Consider the following 20377-nt stretch of genomic DNA (forward strand, 5'->3'; position numbering starts at 1 on the left):
TCAGTTTGAACTGAGAGCCTATTTCAATCTTTTGACCAGGGAACGTATATCTTTCTCTCCTATATAGGGGTCTCATAGGGTAGCCCCTAAGTTAAGTATTTGATCTCCCCATTTCCAGGGTTCATGGAGAGACAGAGGGAGCAAATGAGGACAGAAAGCAGAGAGTTAGACACACACAGAGAGAGACAGAGTAGAGATACAGAAAGAAGGGAGGAGAGAGAAAGGGCAGGAGGGAGACAGCGGAGTAGAGAGACAGGAGAGAGAGATGGAACAAACACAGGACAAAGTAAGAAGAAAGTGACAGAATTTTTGTCATGAAGTCTTGAAACTGATCTCCCATCACTCCAACTGGGTTTCACTGGTTAGAAGGCAGTCACTAACAGTGTAGTGGTTTTACAAGGAGTGAAGTTTCTTGACTGGACATGCATCACTGTCTGCATCCCCTGGGAAAGTCCAGGAGAGTATGTTGAGCAGGCATACCCCAGAAGCGAGAACAGTGGCCATTTCCAAAATGGCTGTAAGTGATGAACGTCCAGCCTCACTCATTATTAGAAAAGTGAACATAGGACAATGGATTTGTCCACCAAACCAGCAAAAACATTTCACCAAACTCCTGAAACTAGACCCCTTTTGGGGCATTAGAGCTAAGGGCACTTATGTTTCAGTAGTGAGAGGGACCTCAACTCTCTTACCGGAGGGTGATTGTTGCCATGATTTCAGTTGCCATCAGCTTTGATTATGGTGAGAGGTTCTGCTTTTAGAAACCAAAGACAGTGATTAGAAATTTGCACAAAGAATTCATGTAGGCATTTGTGATCTGTGCTTGACTCTAAGAGCCTTCAATGGGACATCTCTTTCTCAGACAGAGAGGATCCATTTCCCCTGGAAGCAGGACCATGATACAACCATTTAAAATGATGGTGTCAGACAGAATGTCTCACACCATTGTCAAAACACTTTAATGGACCATGACCTAGTAAGTGATCTGTTAAGACTTTCTTTTTTCTTTTTTTAATTTAAATGTTAGTTAGGAGGTGCCTAAATGGCTCAGTTGGATAAGCATCCGACTTCAGCTCAGGTCATGATCTCACAGTTTGTGGGTTCGAGCCCCAAATTGGGCTCTGTGCTGACAGCTCAGAGCCTGGATCCTGCTTCTGATTCTGTGTATCTCTCTCTCTCTCTCTCTTTCTCTCTCTCTCTGTGCCCCTCTCCCACTCATATTCTGTCTCTCTCTCTCTCTCGCTCTCTCTCTCTCTCAAAAATAAATACACATTTAAAAATTTTTCTTAAATAAAAAAAAGTTAGTTAACATGTTTTCAGAAGTAGAATTCAGTGATTCATTACTTATATATAACACCCAGTGCTCATCACAAGTGCCCTCCTTGATAACCATCACTCATCTAGCTCATCTCTCACCCACCTCTGTCCATCAATCTGCAGTTTGTTCTCTATCATTAAGTGTCTCCCTTTCTTCTCCTCCCCACCTTCCCATATGTTAAATTCCATGTATGAGTGAAATCATATGATGTTTTTCTTTCTCAGATGACTCATTTTGCTTAGCATAATACATTCTAGTTTCATCCACGTGTTGCAAATGGCAAGACTCCATGCTTTTTGATGGCTGAGTAATATTCTCATCAAGATAAAAAGCATTTGCACAGTGAAGGAAACAATCAACAAAACTCAAAGCAGCCTGCAGAATGGGAGAGAATATTTGCAAGCGACATATCTGATAAAGGGTTAGGATCCAAAATCTAGACACGACTTATCAAACTCAACACCCAAAATTCAAACAGCCCAGTTATGAAATGGGCAGAAGATATGAATAGACACTTTTCCAAAGAAGACTTCCAGATGGCAAACAGACACATGGAAAGATGCTCAACATCACTCATCATTAGGAAATGCAAAGCAAAACCATGATGAGATTCCACCTCACACCTGTTAGAATGGCTAAAATTAACAACAGAAAAGACATCAGTTGTTGGTGAGGATATGGAGAAAGGGGAACACTCTTGTGCTGCAGGTTGGAATGCAAACTCGTGCAGCCACTTAGGTATGGTTTATTTAAGGAAAATGTTAGAGAGTATTCCTTCTATGGTTACTTGTTGTTCTCATTTCTGTGTACTATTTAGGGCACTGTCATCAGGTGAAGATTATTCTTTATGATGATTAGAGTAAAAAAGGTTGACAACCAATATAAATGGATATTTAAAGATATGGACTTGAATTTACCCTGTTAAAATGAAAACAATACAATAACAAAAACAAACAAAAACAAAAACAGTTTACTCAACCAAATAACCTAATTCACATTGAGATTCCACTCTGAAAATAATGTTCATATGTAGAAAAATAACCTAGGCTGTGATTGCCTTCGAATGCCAGGATTTTTATTTTCTTCCTTATCCTTATTTTATCTTTCTAAATAGCACATCAAGCTACTGGAAAATGTAACATGGTTTGTAAGCTGCTTAGAGTTTGGATTCAGGATCCACAAGATAGTGTGTGCCAAGGTTAGGCAAGGACCTTAGGCAAGGACCATCTCCTCCTGCAGTTCCATCCTGGTCATGGAAATGTTGTGGTGAAATGCTGGCTTCCAGGCTGAGATATTCCCTGTTGTCCACCTGGACAAATCTATTCTTTTCTCAGACCTCGATGGCAGGTCCACCTAGTCCAGGCTAGGATTAGGAAAAGGACCCAGGAGGCACTGGGAGTTGAACTACCAGCAGCACAGTGGTCTCCAAGGTGGGCTGGGTTGAGGGCGCATGGTCTGATACCAGTCAGGCTTAAGGTTTGAATTCCAGAGCCACAGGATTGTGTGGACCAGGGTTAGACAAAGTCTTGGGATCCCCTCCAGCAGCTCTATTCCAGCCATTGAAATGTCATGGCAATATTCTGGCTTCCACACTGAGATATTCCCCATTGGCCACTGGGACAACATCTATTCTTTTCCCAAACCTCCATGTGGGCCCCCGTAGGACCAGAGCACTGCCAAATGTTCAGGTTAGGTCCCAGGAGGCACCAGGGCCTAAAAGCTCAGTAGTGTAGTGGTCTCCCCAGAACACTGAGTTGAAGGCACGTGGTAGGGTACGGGTCAGGCTTAATCTTTGGGTTCCAGGGCAGGTCTTATCCATGGCAAAGCTTAGATTTGCCTTCATGATGCCCTGTGAGCAGTTCTTTCCCTGCTTTGGAAATTGCATAGCGATTTTCCAAATCCCATGTTGAATATTCTTGCACTGTTTGTGGACCCCAAAACTGTTCTGCTCTTAGACCAAGGAATTGTACCCCAATCATGAAAGAGCATTGGCTAGTGTTATGGTTAGGTCCTGGAAGTTTTCAAGTACAGAACCATACTAGTCCAGTGATCTCCCAGAAGGCATATTTGAGTGCGACTATTAGTGTGCTGGACAGGCACAGGATTTGGGTGCAGTGGATGGCCCCATTATGTGTTCCATGCTTAGCACTTTGCCCCACTTTCAGGCTTTAGAAAACCCATGGTCAACTCCAGTGTTACTCGCTGAGTATTTCAACACCCATCATGTGGTCCAAATCTGTTCTTTTGGTAAAAGGTGGGCCCTCTTAGAAGCAGAGCCATGGCTAACGTTAAGGATGGCTCCCTGGAAGTGCCAGAGACACAAACAACAACAATGTGGTCATCTGCCTTGAAGGCTGAGTTGAGGGTGCATGGTTGGGTACATGTCAACTTTTGGGTTTAAATACAGGAGCCAGAAGATTTGTGGGCCAAAGTTATGTAAGGTCTCGGCATCATCTCGTGCAGATCCACCCCTCCTTTGAAAATGTCATGGTGAAATTCTGACTTTCACCCTGAGATATTCCCCATTGGTCATTGAACCTAAATCTGTTCTTTTTGCACATGTCCATGTTGGGCTCCCTTATGGCCAGAGCCTTGGCTGGGATTATCATAAGGTCCCTGGAGGCTCCAGGGGCTGAAACCCCAACAGCACAGAGTTCTCCCTGGGGACTGTGGTGAGGGCGCATGTCAGGGTGTGAGTCAGGTTTTGCCTTTGTGTTCAAGGACCAGCCCAAGGTATGTGTCAGGCTTAGCTTTGGCCTCAGGATCCCCCTTGGGAATCTCCATCCCTGTTTTGCAAATGGTCTGATGAGTTTACAAGTTCCGTGCTGAATAATCTTGCACTGGTTATGGGCACCAGATCTATTTTCTATTCTCAGACCTACAGATTGGTCCCCCATAGGGAAAGAGCCTTGGCTAGGGTCAGGGTTAGGTCCAGGAAACTTCAGGGACAGAACCTACACCAATACAGGGATTTCCCAGGAGGGGTGAGTAAGTGCACCTGTTAGGGTGCGTAACAATAATAGGCTTTGGGTGCAGTGAACAGCCAATTGTGTGTTCCAGGCTTAGATTTAGGCACTGGATCCCCTTTGAAGCTCCATTCAGGGCCTGGAAATCCCAAGGTCAAATTCAGCATACCTCACTCAATATTTCAGCACCCATCATGAGTCCCAAGTCTGTTCTTTTTTCAGACCTAGGACGTGATCCCTCTCAGAAGCAGAGACATGGCTGGGGTTAGGGTTGGCTCACAGGAAGTGCTAGGGGCACAACCACCAACAGTGCCTTGAATTTCCTGGAGGGCTGAGTTGAGTGCTCAAGGGAGGCTGTGGGTCAGGCTTAGTCTTCGGGTTCAAGGGCCAGCCTATGATGTGGGCCAAGCTCAGGTCGGGCTTCAGGATCCCCCTTGTGCAGCTCCATCCTTCCTTTGGATGTGACATGGTGATTTCACAACATCCATGCTGAATAATCTGCATCTGTTATGGGCCCCATATCCATTCCTTTCAGACCTGCAAATTTGGCCCCCATAAGGAAAGATCCTTGGCTAGGGTCAGGGTTATGTCCCAGGAGGTTTCAGGGACAGAACTGATACCAGTGCACAGATCTCCCTGGAAGGCTGAATTGACCATGCCTGATAGAGTGCGGGAGAGGCATGAGGATTGGGTGCATTGGACAGCCAATTTTGAATGCCAGGCTCAGCATTTTTTGTAAACATAACCCAATTCTTGTCCTTAATGAAGAACTCTTGCCTTAGGTATATCAAGTTTAATGACATTGTTTATTATCCATCAAGATCTTCTCAGGGTCTATACAAATTCAGTCTTTCAGAGTACTATCTCTGGCTTGGAGATGTCCAATGTGGATCAGCCCTTGTGACTGTGGGACAGGTTGAGCCAAATGAACCCTGACCTTCTGGTTTCAGGACTACTTAGACATGTAGAGCCATAGGGCCTTGGCAGTGGTCCACCCGAGACCAGTTTGTTTGGAGGCTGGACCAGACAGTATTAGAAGGGAGCTGGCCTCCTTGCTGCACCTAGGGGACATGAAGAAACACATCTCCATGCCATATTGGTTTCACTCCCATTGTGGAAATATTGAATGCCCTTTGGTCATGGCTGTAGCCATTCCATCACCCTTACTGTGTCTCTGACTCTGCCTTCATTCATGCTTAGGAGCCATGGAGCTGGCACACACTCAGTGGGCTCCTAGGGATGGATGTTGTGTTCTCACTGTCCCGTGCTCAGTGACAGCCATCAGCATCGTATATACCGAATGAGAATAGCCCTCCTATTCCTGAGCTTGGCGCTTGGCTGTTTGTAGCAAGGGGTGGGGGGAGTGTAGACAGCTTGACCCATTGCTCTGCCTGATTGAGGTTTCTTCCCCCTGAAAGGCAGACAGTTCACACAAGAGCAGTAGCTGGTGAGCTGGTGAGCTCCAGAAGCTGGTGAGCCCAGAAACTGCCCTTGACAGGAAGTGGGCACCAATGCCTCTCTCCACACTTTGGAGCCACATCTGGGGCACCTCCCAGCTAAAACACTGTCAGAGCTCACTCCAGTCAATGATGGAGAAAGCAAGAAAGGCAGACCAAGTCCCAGGGCTCTCTAGGTCCTTCTGAAGGAAGAAGTCAGGCCTGGTGCCAACACAGCTCCCAAATGGAGATTCTAGGGAGCATATTTCCCTAAGACCTCTGGTGTTTCTTCTTCTTCCCACAGCCATGTTACCAGAGCTCTTGCTGGGCACTCACTTTTCCATAGAATTCCCCTTCCAATCTTTGAAGAGTTCTGGTTTTCCTTATTCGACTTCACACATCTTTGCTCCTTCTCTAAAAACAAGGTTCTTCCCACAATCCGTTCAGAGTCAATGTCTCCAGGTCCTATCCTCTGCCTTCCACCTGGGAGTCTGGTCCAGTCCTTGTGACTGGTGGAGAGATTTTGCCACAGGGCTCCTATTCAAAAGCCTTGTGACTGGCTTTCAGAAGGATACAGCCATTCAGGGCATTTTTAGCGGCCAAGCAAAGGATGTTTCATATGTAGGCTGGGCCAGAGGTCTGGCCAGGGAGCTGGTATCTTTCTGGGCTGAGGGCAAATGAAACAAGACATCTTCTTTCCAAGTGTATCCCCATTCCCACTGGAAGTGTTGAGCTTTGGCTCTCCTTGCATTTCCTTTTCCTTTCTGTATCTTGATAATTTTTTCTCCCTTAGGAGCCATGGGGCCATGACTCACTCAGCTGGCACTACTGGGTAGGCTGCAAACTCCCACTATGCTCCTGTGCTAAGTGAGAGCTATCAGGCTTTGTTCTACCAAAGGAAAGAAAGCCTTTACTCCCTTGGTGCTTGGTGGTTGGCCTGCTGTGCTATGTAAGGTAAAGGGGAGCCAGCTTGCCTGACTGACCTGGACGATTGAGTTTTCTTCATTCTGAGAAGCAGAAAGTTAGCACATGGGCAACATGAATGGGAGGGGGTCAGCACTAGAAGAGCCCTTGCCAGGATGGAGGGAACCAAATCCTTGTTCCAGAATCCTGAGCAAGAGCCAGCAGAACCCAACAGCTACAGCTCAAACACTGCTGCCTCGCTCAACTGATTGAAAAAGGGGGAGGGATACCCAAAGCCATAATTCACTGGTTCCTATGGAAAAAAATGCAGGCTTCTTGCTGACAGGGCTCCCAGATGTAGTCCTTCAGAGGCTTCTTTTGTCCTAAGCCCACGGGCATTTCTTATTCCGGATAGAACTTGGTTGAGAGGAGACTGCACTGGGTACTTCATTCTCAACATTCTCCAAATCTCATGCGTGATGAAGAACTCTCGCAGTCTGTGTCTCCATCTCCACCACTTACCCCTTTTTGTGAAGAAACATTCTGCATATAATTTATTCAGAGCCAGTTTCTTAGAGCAATGTCCTCTTGTTTCAGCTTGGGAATTTGGTGGTATCTTTGTGATGTTGATATAGGTATTGCTTTGGGTCCTTCTTAATTTCATTTTATAATTACGTGGCCACCCCCAAACCTAAGGTGTGTAAAGATGCCCACGGAGAATCCTTGAGGGTAGTTTAAGCCAGTGTTTAGGGGAGGATCCTGCATCCTGGGTGGGACAAGAGGAAGGGATGTTAGAGATATCTCCTTCCTCAATTAGACCTGTGCCCATTTGAATGGAGAACTTTGGCCTTGTAGTCATTCCTCTCCCATTGCTGCTTTTCTAACTTGCTCTCTGTTCACACAGAAAGACAATGTGGCTGTCTATACCCAGCCATGTTCCAAGGATTGGAAGTCAGTTTCAGTCAGTTCCTGAGCCAGTGGAGGACTCTCAGAGTCTGATGTCTCAGAGAACAAGTGACCCTCATGTCCTCAAACTCTTCTTGCTTAGCGGGCTATTATAGGAATAGTGAATAACTGCTCTTCTTTTGAATCAAGGGATTCCCTGGAATCCTTTCAGAGCCAGTGTCTCAGAGTCATATCTTTTCCTATTAAGCAGGGAGTCTGGAACAATTTTGGTGAGTGTGCAATAGGTTTGGTCACAGGGGCTTTGGGAGTTGTGTTTCAGAATTTGTAGACATCGCCAGGCCTAGAGCATTTGCAGGTGCCCACTGGAAAATGCTTGTGCGTAGGCTAAGCCAGAGGTTTTAGGAAGGGAACCATCCTACTATCTGCATCAAGACTTAATTAAGAAAGATATCTCCTTTGCAGATGGATCCTATTGTCTTTGGAGATGAAGAACTTTGGCACTGCTTGTACTCATACACATCCCATTGCTGATTTTCTAGCTAGGTCTCAGTTCATGTTCCAGGACCATAGGGCTGTTATTAACACAGCCATGACTGTATGAATGGTGCCAGGTTCCCAGTCAGTTTCTGTAAATTGAAGGTTCTCTGGGTCTAATATCTAAGAGGAAACCTGGCCCTTCTGTCCCTGAGCACATGGTGTTGCTTAGCTGGCTAGTGTATGCACAAGCATCACTATCCAGTTGCCCTCCCTCCCCTCACTAATATAGATCCATTCATTTTGAAGAACAGGCAGTTTTCATGTGGGCATGATGCTCCAAGATCTGATCACCACATAAAGTCCCCTTGGATGGAATCCTGTACCGTGTACTGCTTCCAAACACTTACCCATCGGCTGGGAGTACATCCCTGCTACAGCTGTATCACCACCGCCCCTATGTCCTGATGGCAAGGATAGAGCACATAAGTAGAACCAGGTCTTTCCCTCTGATTCTGAAAAACAAAATCGGAAGGCTTCTTGATGACAGGGCTTTCAGGTGGAACTTATACATGGCACTGTTGGCCAAATCCTGCTGGTGTTTCTCTTTCCTGAGTCAGTCAGTGAACTGGGGAAGACTGTGCTAGTCACATAACTTCCTATATTATCTCATTCTTATCTCTGATGCAGACTTCTTGGATTCCCTCTATGTGTTTTCACCCCTTTGCTCTATTTTAGTGCTGAGCCCATGCTGGGGTCCATTCCATGTGATTGTCTTACTGTCATATCCTGGGCTCTCCACTGGGGTTCTGGTCCATTTATTGTGACTGTGGCATATGTTGTCCCAAAGGGCCCCAGGGTCTTTACAGGATAGACTTCCCTATATGCTTGTTCATCTCTGCATGAGTCTCAAACTCAGGTTTCTGGCCAAGTAGGCCTATGTTTTTCTTTTTGTTTTGCCACGAACAGATCCTCAGAGCCTCTTGGGTTTTGAAACATCTTGAAAAGACAAGAATAACTATAAAATGGGAAGTTGTTACAGTATCTGAATGATGCTCAGGTCAGTATCTATTTATTTAAAACCAGTGCAACCTTAGTAATATGGGAATAGACAAAGCAACCCTGTTCTAGTTCGTTCCTCTGCATTTCTCCAGGCATACTGCACACTGGCCAGCATCTTGACTAAGTATCTCCTCACATAGTTTATTCCTGGTCCTCTTACACATCACAACATGCATATCCACTTCATGTGAGGGTAAACATGTGAAAGCACTTTAATCCTCCAAATGTGGGCTGGGAGAGGTGAACTGGTAAGGAGGCAAACACTAAGTGTTGCCCTAATGGGTTCCACCCTATCTGCCAGGCCCTGCCTTCTGCCACTGTCCTTGGGGCTGTTGTGGAACTAGTCCTGCCAGCCAGAACTATCACTGTTGTTACTGTTGAGTATGTTGAAGGAGGACAGTACTGCATAGGCCAATGCCATGGCTGCCACACCATGACCACAGAGTGGCTTTGCTGGGCCACTGAGGCTGCTATGGAACTGCCTGATGCACAGCGTTGTTCATGCCTTGGCACCTGACCCAGAAACCTCATTGTGGTGGTGACCTGCACCCACCACTGATGCCTGTGGTCCTGCTGACCCCTCTGTGCCCCCAGATGGAAGGTAAATCCAAGTCTGAATAAGTGCAAGTGCTGCCATTAGCAGTGGCTGGGCTGCCTTGCTTGCTTGCCAGTGGAAGTGGGCTGCCCACTTCCAACATGCACAGGCTTGTGTGAAAATCTATGCCTGGGCGCCGGTTGAGTTAGTGACAGCTCCAACACTCCTAAGTCTAAACAGGTACATAGTTCGACATAGAACCATGGGAAGCAAGTGTCCATTATGAGGGCCAATATTTCCAATGGGAATGGGAACAATCTGGAAAGGGGATGTGTAACTTCATGTCCCCTCAGCCAAGAAAGGAGGCCAGCTCCCTTCCCAGTCCTCTGGCCTAGTCGAAGTGCAAATGTTCCAACCTGGGTTCTTCCATTTCCCTAGACAGCTGAATGCCTGAATGGTTTTGACACCAACTTCCCAGGGGCCCTGTTACCAAACCTATTGCACAGTCACAAGGATGGGACTAGGATCCCCAACTGAACACCAATTTGCCAGGCTACGTTTACTCGGACTTGTGCAGGGCTGACTCCTTCTTGCACTGCTGCAGGATATGTTAACGTTTCCTCAGCACAGCCTTGTCAGACCCTCCCCTGGGGGAGCTCAGGACCCAGTTGTCGCACCTTGAAGTTTTCTATGGAGTCCTTGCTCATGTCATTCCCATTTTTGTTTCGTGTTCTTTCCATCTTCCTGGCTAGACCTTGAACTCCTAGAGGGAAGACGTGGCTGCCTTACCAGCACTGGCACTATGTGAATGCTCAGATGCTCATTCCCGGGGGCTGACTGAGGACGTAAAGGGATCCCACCCACCAATTAGCAGCTCAGTCATCGTAGCCTAATTTACCTGGGTCATTTTCCAATACTTATTTTATCGTATATCTGTTGAGTCCACTCTAGTCGTAATTTGGGGTGTGAAATCACACTCCAAGATCAAGAGTCTCATGCCCCACTGACTGAAACAGCCAATTTTCATGGATGTAGACTGATTTCTAAGTTATCTTGCAGGTTAACATTTTGTACGTGTATTAGGTTATGCTGAATTACAAGAGAACGCGCCACATTTCAAAAGCATGTCCCCATAGATTTCCTCACATGACAGAGCTGGGTGTGTGTTTAGATTGGAGACTAAAGTCCTTCATGTGATCACTGAGGACCCCAGAGTTCCTCCATTTTACCCTTCTCCCTCCCGAGGATATCAGGTACTTGCACAACCAGCAGCACAAGGGGCGATAAAGGGGAAAGAGAACAAGGAAATGCACCTGGGAGCATGTTATCAGCCTGGTCTAGAGTGCCTAAAATATCCACCTTTTCACTCATTCCTTGTTTTAAAGGCAAGGAAGTTTTAAGTAATGATCTGTGCGAAACTATGTCCCACAAAACATAGAAAATGCATCCCTACATATGCACCAGAAAACATACAAAGGTAATTCCTGAGCTGAAGGAAAATTTTCTCCCTCCGGGACACATTGTATGAAGGAAATAAGAAGAGTAAACATCTATGTGTGTGTTTGTGTGTGATGTCTACTTATTAATGAATATGATGTTTTATCACTATCTCTGAATATCTTTAAGAAGTGAAGGATCATTGACTTTTAAATAGAAGAATTAGTAAAACAATAGGTTAAAAATCATAATTTGTGAGCTTACAGACACATAGTATTAAGATATATGACAGTATCGGGGCGCCAGGGTGGCTCCGTGGGTTGAGCGTCCGCCTTCGTCTCAGAACATGATCTCACGGTTCGTGGGTTCGAGCCCCGCATCGGGCTCTGTGCTGACAGCCTGTTTCCGATTCTGTGTCTCCCTCTCTCTCTGCCCCTTCCCCACTCACGCTTTGTCTCTCTCTGTCTCAAAAATACATAACCATTCAAAAACATTTAAAGAAATTACATTAAGATCTATGCCGGTAGGAATTAAACGACTGGTGGTTGAGAAATCAATGAAGTGCCTCTTAAGATTGATTGTTTTCAAGTACGAAAACTCTCATAAACCACATGACTGCAAGTAGTATAGTGTAAATATTGAAACTGCAGCCCAGTTAGCCAGTTAAATGGAAAGAATTCCACATATCTGTGTTCACTTACACTTCAGCACCCCACTCTTTCTTTCTGGTGAGGTCATGATCTCTCGGTAGTGAGAATGCTGAGAGAGGAAGTTGGAAGGAGCCCCCTTGTGTCTGGGTGCCAGTGACATGGAGGGAGCTATTGTGGGCCTCCATGTTTTCCTAGGTGTCCCCGGTCCAGGAATATTACAGCCCTCCCTAATTCCCCTGCACAAACCGGGCTAGGAGAGGAAGTTCTGGCTGCCGCAACTTCCTGTGAGATGTGGCCTGAGATCTCGACAGAGTTGACCTAAGATCTCATGAGATTTGCCCCTCAAACTCATGACATCTGTCAACAGGACAGAGTTGGCCGTTTGCTCTGAGATTAGAAGAAACACAGAGTGCCCTCAAGGTTCCACAGCCCGGGAGAATCAACGAGGGCTTATTGTGTGTTCAGGGGAGCCAGGTGCTGTGCACTTTCCTTTCCCCCACACCTCCTCACCTCCTGTTTCAATCCCGTCTAGCTTCACAGAAAGCAAGGGCCACCAGGCCAAGTCTTGCCTATTTTAGTGGTGGTTGTTACCCCGGCTGCTCTTGGAACGCTGGATGAGTTGGAAAGGGTGAGCCAGGGACCTCATATCCTTTGGGTGGTGGCCTTGGGTTGTTTGTGGGACCCTGGGTGTTGGTAGCAGTCCACAAAGCAGGAGTGTCCCAACCCTGCCTATTTACACTGCACAAAGGTGACTACACTAAGGAGTTGACGTGCCTGCCCCCTTCTGGCTATATTTGGCCTGACATCTCGTGAGATTTGGCCTGGGGATCTCACAAGATTTGTCAACGGGGCAGAGGTGGCTGCATCTTTTCGAGTCATGACAGATACAGACTGCGCTAAGTGTCCATGGCCTAGGACAGCGCTCAGGGATACTTTTTCTGTGTTCACACGAGTCCATTTCTGGGCACTGTGCTTCACCCCACTCCTCCTCCTCTGCTGTGTCTTGTGCCTCTAGTTTACTGGGAATAACGGGTCAATCTGGTCCAGCAGCCCCTGTTTCTGTGGCCAGGTGTTTCACCCACCACATCTAGGGTGCTGAGACAGACAGGAAATACGAACACGACCCCTCGTGTCTTGATGCTGGTGACATGGCAGGGTCTACTGTGGGACCACAGGTTTTCCAAGGTGTCCCCAACCCAGGCAGAGCACAAGTCGACTTCTTTATCCTGCACAAAAGAGGTTAGGCTACCTAGTTGCCGCTCCTGCCAAGTTCCCAGGAGGTTGGAAAAGATCTTGCCAAATTTGGCCATGGATCTCATGAGATCTGCCCCGAGATCACGGGAGACTTGTCAACAGGGACAAGGTGGCTGTGTTCTCTGGCGGCAAGAGAGACACAGAATGCCCTCAAGTTCCTGCACCCTGGGAGGTGCAATGGCAGGCTGCCTGTGTGTTCAGAAGAGGCGGCTCCTGTGCACTTTGTTTCTTTCTGCACCTCCTGACCTCCTGTTTGCATCACCTCTCATTTAGCATGAACAATATGCAGTCCAGCTGTTACAGCACATACTCGGCACCCAGGAAGAGCCAAGCCACACTCATTCAGGCAATGAGAAAACACTGTTTATGGGGCAACGTTGCCGGCCCAGTGGCGTTCCCTCCAAAGGCTGAGCCCCGCACCTCGGCCTTTGCCTCCTTTTCTGGCGGTGATGTCAGGGGATTGAGAGACAAAAGAAAAATGGGAGGGATACTTATCAGTGGTGCTCCACGGGTAGCTGGTGGAGGCAGGAGGCAAAGAAGATCACAGAAGCTATTAGAAAGCATGGGGAGTATCCAGCCTCAGTCATCAGGCTGGCCCCTTTTATCTTTTTTTTTTTTTTCCCTAGGTTTTCTTCTCACAGTCATTCTTTCCTATTTCAGTAGTCCGTGTTACAGCCACTGCTCCTAGAATGCTGAGAGGCTTGGGGAGTACTGGTGAGACACCTCGGGACACTTTGGTGGTGGTGCCTGGAGACATTTGTGGAAGTCCGGGAGTTCCTAGGTGTCCCCAATCCATGAATGTCCCTGTCCTGCACAAACCAGACTAGGTGAGTGAGTTCCCACTCCTGCTGAGTTCCTGTGAGATTTGTCCCAAGATCTCCTGAGAGGTGCAGTTAGATCTCGCATGATCTGGCCTTATATCTCATGAGAATTGTCCCTAGATCACGGGATACTCGTGACCAGGGGACTGTGGCTTCGTTTTACAGACTCGGGATAGACACAGACTATGCTCAAATGTCCAATGTCTGGGACAGCTCTCAGGTAGCCTCTTAGTGTGATCACAGAAGCCACTTTCTGTGCACGTTGTTTCTCCCTTCCCCTCCTGCCGTCAGGTTTCTGTGTCCTGTAGTTCGGTGTGACAAATGGGCCTCCAGTCCATTTGTTCTTACTTCATTGGTCCGTGTTTAGCTGTAGTGTACCTTAAGGCTGGGAGCGGCAGAAAGTACAGCGAGGCCATTCGTGTGAATTGCTTCCGGTGTCTGTTGGCTTTTGTCCACCCCTGGATGTCGCAGCAGTCCCCATGCAGAAATGGCCCAGCCCTGGCGGTGTGCCTTGCAGGTACAGCCAAGACCAGGAAGTTCTTCCTGCTGCCAATTTCCTGTGAGATGTGACTCAAGATCTGGTGAGCTTTGGACACACGTGTTCTGAGATATGACCTTAGATCTCAGGAGATTTTCCCTTCATCAAGCGCTAGTGGTCACCAGGGAAGAGTGGCTGTGAATTCAGGGGCAGGACGACGCAGACTGCCCTGAAATGTTCAAAGCCTGGGAAAGTTCTCAGGGACTCGGTTCGTGTGCTCATGGCCAGTTCCTATGTGCGTTGTCTCTCCATACTCCTCCTACATTCTGGTTTGTGTCCCTTGTATTTGTGTGTGGAAAATGGGCTGTCTGGTTCATCCCTTCCTATGTCTTGGTCTGCATCTCACCCTCCTGCACCCAGGACACTGAAAGGCTGGGGGTATGAGCCAGGCACCTGATGTGGAAGTGCTGGTGGCATCTTTGAGCTTTGGCGCAACCACAGTTGTTCTTAGCGGTCCTCAATCCAGGAATGTCCCAGACCTGCCAGCATACCCTGTGTGCATCAGGCAAGGCTAGGAGTTCCTGTTTCTGCTGACTTCCTGGGAGATTTGGCCAAATTTCTTGCAAGAGTTGACCTTAGTTCCCTCGCGATTTCCCCCTAGATCATGGGAGATTTGTCAACAGGGAATCGTGACTCCTTTTGAGGAGGGCAGGACATCTGATCCTCTCAGTCGATGGAGAAGAAGGAATTAACAAAAGACAGCATTCTTTCTCAAATGGAAACCCTCAATAAATTAGGAACAGAAGAAACATCCCTCAACATCCTAAAGACCATGTGTGAAAGACCCACAGCGATATCATCCTCAATAGGGAAAAACTGATAGCCTTTTCTGGGCTTGAGTTTATTTTCTTGCAGAGTCCAGAAGGAATATCTCCAGTGCTTGCTCCCTGAGTCTCACAACTCATGTTAAAACCTGGAGTAAACGTCTCTGATTGGGACTGGCTGGCATCTTAGCTCTTAAGGAAACTAAGAAACCTGGTATGTGAACATTCAGGTTTCAAAATGTGGGAAATTCCTCATACTTGCAAAGGGATTTCAGACACTGAATGGACAGGATGTGACAAAAGATCCTCCAATGCCCAACACCATGTAGACAGCCTTGTGGAGAACATTCTAAACCCAGTGCCAATCGCTCCCCGACCCTCTCCCAAACACACACCCGTGCACAATACAACTCAGACATTGATACTGCCCAGAGCATAGGGTCAGGGCATAGAATCCTTAGTGTGGATGGTTGATTCAACCTTCAGTATTATTTAAATTATTTACAATGAGGGGCGCCTGGGTGGCGCAGTCGGTTAAGCGTCCGACTTCAGCCAGGTCACGATCTCGCGGTCCGTGAGTTCGAGCCCCGCGTCGGGCTCTGGGCTGACAGCTCAGAGCCTGGAGCCTGTTTCCGATTCTGTGTCTCCCTCTCTCTCTGCCCCTCCCCCGTTCATGCTCTGTCTCTCTCTGTCCCAAAAATAAATAAATGTTGAAAAAAAAAATTATTTACAATGAAACTTGAAAACTTTTAAAGTTCACATTTCTCGGAATAGAGCAATTATTCTAAAGCCATGGTACCAAATAGGCATTAGAGCGTGTTTTCAATCATCTGTATCCGTCAATCACCACTCTAGGAGCCTCCTACTATTGTAACAGATTCCCACAAACTCACTTGCTTAAAACCACACCAACTAATTGTTATGCTCTGGACACGAAAAGTCCACAGTGAGTCTCCCGGCACTAAAGTCAACATGGCAGCAGGACTGAATTTCTTTCTCTGGACTCCATGGAAGAATCTGTTTGTTGTCCCTTCCAGCCTTTAGAGGATGCCCACCTTTTTCTCTTGGAGCCCGTGCCATCTCCAAAGCCGGCCATGTCTGATCAGTTACTCTCACATCACAGGATCTTGACACTGACTCTCCCTCTTTCACTGACATGGACCCTTGTGATTACATTGGCCCCTCCAGGCTAATCTCCCCAGCTCAAATTCCTTCATCTTATCACAGCTACAAAGTCTCTATCACCCTGTAAAGTAGCGTATTCCCAAACTCATGGGGTGAGCATGTGGACATTTGTGGGAAGCTCTAGTCTACCATAGCTACTACCCCCATCAGTGAACACATCTCTAAAGCATGTCAATCAATGCAATCTCCTCATTCCTTAAATCAGCACATTACCACCCGTCAGTCTACTGCTTTTGAGAGCCAACCTGTCAGCAGCTGACACCAACTCATGTATGTCCCCGACATCCACCATTTCCAGAACTCCACACTTCCCAAAAATTCTACATAAGATCAGCAGTGTGGCCAGTTCAGAGAGACCGTGAGTGACTGACAGGGCTTGCCCTTCCTGAAGGAAGCAATACATTCAGCTCTGTGCTTGCTGCTGCAGAAATTATGAGCAGAGCTTGTCATTTTTCAAACTATTTCAGTAGGACATGTATACATTTCCCAGAACATAACTGAATGAAAGGGAAAAGGAAAAGAAAGACCGTGCACGTGCCAGTGTTGAGGCATCTGAATTGGGGAGAGAGAAGGAGGAACCCTGTGGTGGGAGGAATCTGAGGATCCAGTGCCTTGAAGGTTCTCAGGGATAAGAGCTGTGTGCTGCAAGCAGATTTCATGGGGGGACAGGGCTGGAGGAGTGTGTGTGGATTGACTGTGTCCTGTTAAAAAGTCACACATTCGGGGCGCCTGGGTGGCGCAGTCGGTTAAGCGTCCGACTTCAGCCAGGTCACGATCTCACGGTCTGTGAGTTCGAGCCCCGCGTCAGGCTCTGGGCTGATGGCTCAGAGCCTGGAGCCTGTTTCCGATTCTGTGTCTCCCTCTCTCTCTGCCCCTCCCCTGTTCATGCTCTGTCTCTCTCTGTCTCAAAAATAAATAAACGTTGAAAAAATTAAAAAAAAAAAGTCACACATTGAACTCTAATGCCTAATGTAACTCTAATGTGACTGACTTTGCAGAAAGGCCTTTACAGAAGATATAAGGTTAAATGAAGTTAGGGGCATGGGGCCCTTGATCCAATAGGTTTAATGTCCCCAAAACAGTGAGCTTGAGCTCCCCACCTCCCACCCGTGCACAAGCACCCAGAAAAGGACACGTGAGACCACAGGGCAAAGAGGGCCCTGTGTGAGGATGGGAACAGAGCTCTCACTGACACCTGAATTGGTGAGAACTTCCCATTTTGATCTTAGATTTCCAGCCTCCAGAATTGTGACAAACAGATGTCTGGTAAACCCAGACATGGTGTTCTGTGGTATTCTGTGAAGGTAGCCTAAGCTGATTAAGGCGGGTGACACTCGGGCATCGGCCTCAGCAGCTTATCCTACCTGGGCATTTCCAGAATCTAACTCAGTTTTGTCTATGTTCCGGAACTGGCACTCACAATCCACTTCCCCCCTGTGAAGAATGATCTGTGAATTTACTTTTTTTCAGTTAGCTCCATGCCCAGTGTGGGGCTTGAACTCACTGACCCCAAGATCAAGATTCACATGCTCTACCAATGGAGCCAGCCAGGTGTGACTGACCTGTGACTTGTCACACGGTTGATGATTTCATAGCACAATTTCTTACATGTAGGAATGACCTAGACCGAAGATCTTCTTGGATTTTCTTGTCATCCAGTTTGACCTCAAATATCAACCTAGAATGACCTGGGAAATCTAGGTCCAGATTCTGCAGGGTGACTCCTTGACCCCACATGGCATGCTCTTCCTTTTCTCTTGGGAAATTTCTGTGCTTCTGACTCTCCAGAACCACAAGACACATATTTGACTGCTGTGGAGAGAGCTGGGCTTAGTCTTGGGGGACACAGTTGAAAAGGAAAGAATCCCCAGAATCAGGGTATGTGGTGGTGTATGGAATTATAGAGGATGTTCCTGTGGGAGGAACAGAAGCTGCGGATGAGAGCCCCTCTCCCACTCCGCTTTTCGGCGGGCCCAAACCTTCCTTTTGTGGGAGCAGCAGATGAGACACTTCCAGCAATAGTCAAAAACCATCATAATAATGTATAGAAGCAAGGATTCCGTGCAGCCTCTAGATTTGAAGGCCTGGAGGCTCTTACATAGATGGCAAGCCAGCACAGCAGAAGTGGACCTCAAAGTCCGAGAAGTGTGAGTTCACCAAGCGGATAAGGAGCCCTTTGCAGATAGGTGGAGTGTGCTTAGTGGAGGTAATCTCGCAAACGAAAACTCAGGTGGGAAGAACATGCACAGGCCAACGGCACCGCGGCCTGAGGGAGAAGACAGTCTGTGCCAGCACAGGTGTATCTGCACATGGCCACCAGCTCCATTTGGGCAGGCACAGGTACTCTGCTCATCCAGGTTTGCCTGGCTCCACCTTGAAATTGTCTTTCACACAGGCCAACACAGGAAAGGCTGTGTCAGCGTGAGGGGAAGATGAGGGAAAACTTTGCACCAGCAAGAGAAGCACTCATTTTTCTCCGTTTGATCAGATCCTGGGGAGCTCAGCATTCATGGCCACCTGCCCCCCGACCCTTCCCCCGCAGGCCTGGGCACGACAGGCTTTAGGCCACTGTTGGGGGAAGGGTGACCAAAAGTCAGGAAGCCCTGGGCATTCAGGATGACACCTGCCTGCAAAATCTCCACGCACTGAACATCTAGGTTCCTGCTTCTACACTGTGGGTTCCGAGAGCAGGACCACGGTGCCCCCTCATAGCCTCTTGGGGGAGGCGCACAAGAATTCCAGGATTGAGGCAAGGGCAGGTCCAAAGGATACCATCCCACCTTCCCCTTTAGGCCCAGCTGAGAGTTGACAGCAGGAGGTGAACAGGGTTCCAGGCACACCTCATTCTTCCCTTGAGTTCCTCCACGACTGCACCTTGGATGAGATTTGTGCAATCCAAATCAGCCTTTGGAGGGAACAAAGCCATGTCTTGAAAACAAAGCCAAACAACTATTCTGGAGACACTAGAAGCATCTGGGCAATTTTATGGTCATCAGCAGAGCACTTCTGGGGTCTGATTTGCCTATGTCTTGATTGCGCCTCTAGGTACTGTCTTACTTTTCCACATATATACATATACATATACGTATGTATATGTATATATATTTACATAATTAATTGCTCTAGTAACGAACCCTCTACCTTCATTGCCCTCTTTTAGCTTCTCTCGGTCTTTTTTCTTGCTACCATTCTCCTTTCAGCATGGATTGGGTCATTATTATGGCTGAACTGCCAGAATCTTTGTCCCTTTCATAGGCTTCATGGGGTAGTGCATCTTCGTGAGATCTGCGAGATCATTTTGCTGTCCATTTGTGTGGTATTTGTGGTGTACTCTCCTACGATCCTGTTGCCAAAGATTGATTCTAGAGCTGCTTTCGTTAAGTGGGCTGGGTTGTTGGTACACTACTAAGAAAGAATGAGTTCAGCGGTAAGTATATTTTGTCATGAAGCCTTTGGCTTGCCTCCTATGTCTTCCCATTATGTCTTACTTGAACATTCAGGACACTCTGTTCTATAGGCGTGATCTGACTGGCTCTATCAGAACCCTCCTGTGGACCTTGTCATATGCAGATAAGATAAGCCAAGAGAGTCACATTGAGTTTTAAGTGGCATTAAAATCTTTTGACAAGGGCTCCTGGTAACCCTCAAATCCTCACAGCAGTTGTGGAGATGTGTAATGTAATGTATATATTTTTCAAACTGTAAATGGGGTACCTAGGTGGTTCAGTCCGTTGAGTGTTTGACCTTGGCTCAGGTGGTGATCTTGCGGTTTGTGTGTTGGAGCAACCGAGTTGGGTACAGTGCTGGGCCTGGAGCATGCTTCAGATTCTGTGTCTCCCTCTCTCTCTGCCCCTCCCCTGCTCATGCTCTGTCCATCTGTCTGTCTCTCTCAAAAATAAAACGTTAAAAAAAAAAACCCTGAAATTGAGGTCAGTGTATTTATTGTAATTCTATTTCACATTAGCATTCTTTATCTCATCTAGTTAAACTTGTCAACATCTGTTTGGGTGGTGTCTCAGTCCGTTCGGCCTGCTCTAACAAAATTGAACACAGAAATTTCTTTCTTATGGCTCTGAGGGCCAGGAAGTCTAAGATCAAGGCCCCAGCATGGTTGAGTCCTATGAGGGC

The 20377-nt window shown here is 47.2% G+C and overlaps 1 long non-coding RNA gene across 4 annotated transcripts in view; it reads left to right on the forward strand.

The window, feature by feature from the left end:
- Positions 1 to 1261: 1261 nt before the first annotated feature.
- Positions 1262 to 20377, forward strand: part of LOC147583361 (uncharacterized) — a 476502-nt gene continuing 457386 nt past the window's right edge. Inside the window, exons 1-3 of one of the 4 annotated variants that reach the window (XR_015248140.1) lie at positions 1262 to 9063; positions 10353 to 10445; positions 13602 to 13768. This is a non-coding gene — a long non-coding RNA (uncharacterized LOC147583361). Of the gene's footprint in view, positions 9064 to 9438; positions 10446 to 13601; positions 13769 to 20377 lie in introns of those variants that run through there. The other 3 variants (XR_015248142.1, XR_015248139.1, XR_015248141.1) reach the window with 3 other exon arrangements.

This window comes from Puma concolor, chromosome A2 (genome assembly GCF_028749965.1).
Source record: "Puma concolor isolate L17-30 chromosome A2, mPumCon1.1.hap2, whole genome shotgun sequence".
Classification (NCBI taxonomy): domain Eukaryota; kingdom Metazoa; phylum Chordata; class Mammalia; order Carnivora; family Felidae; genus Puma; species Puma concolor.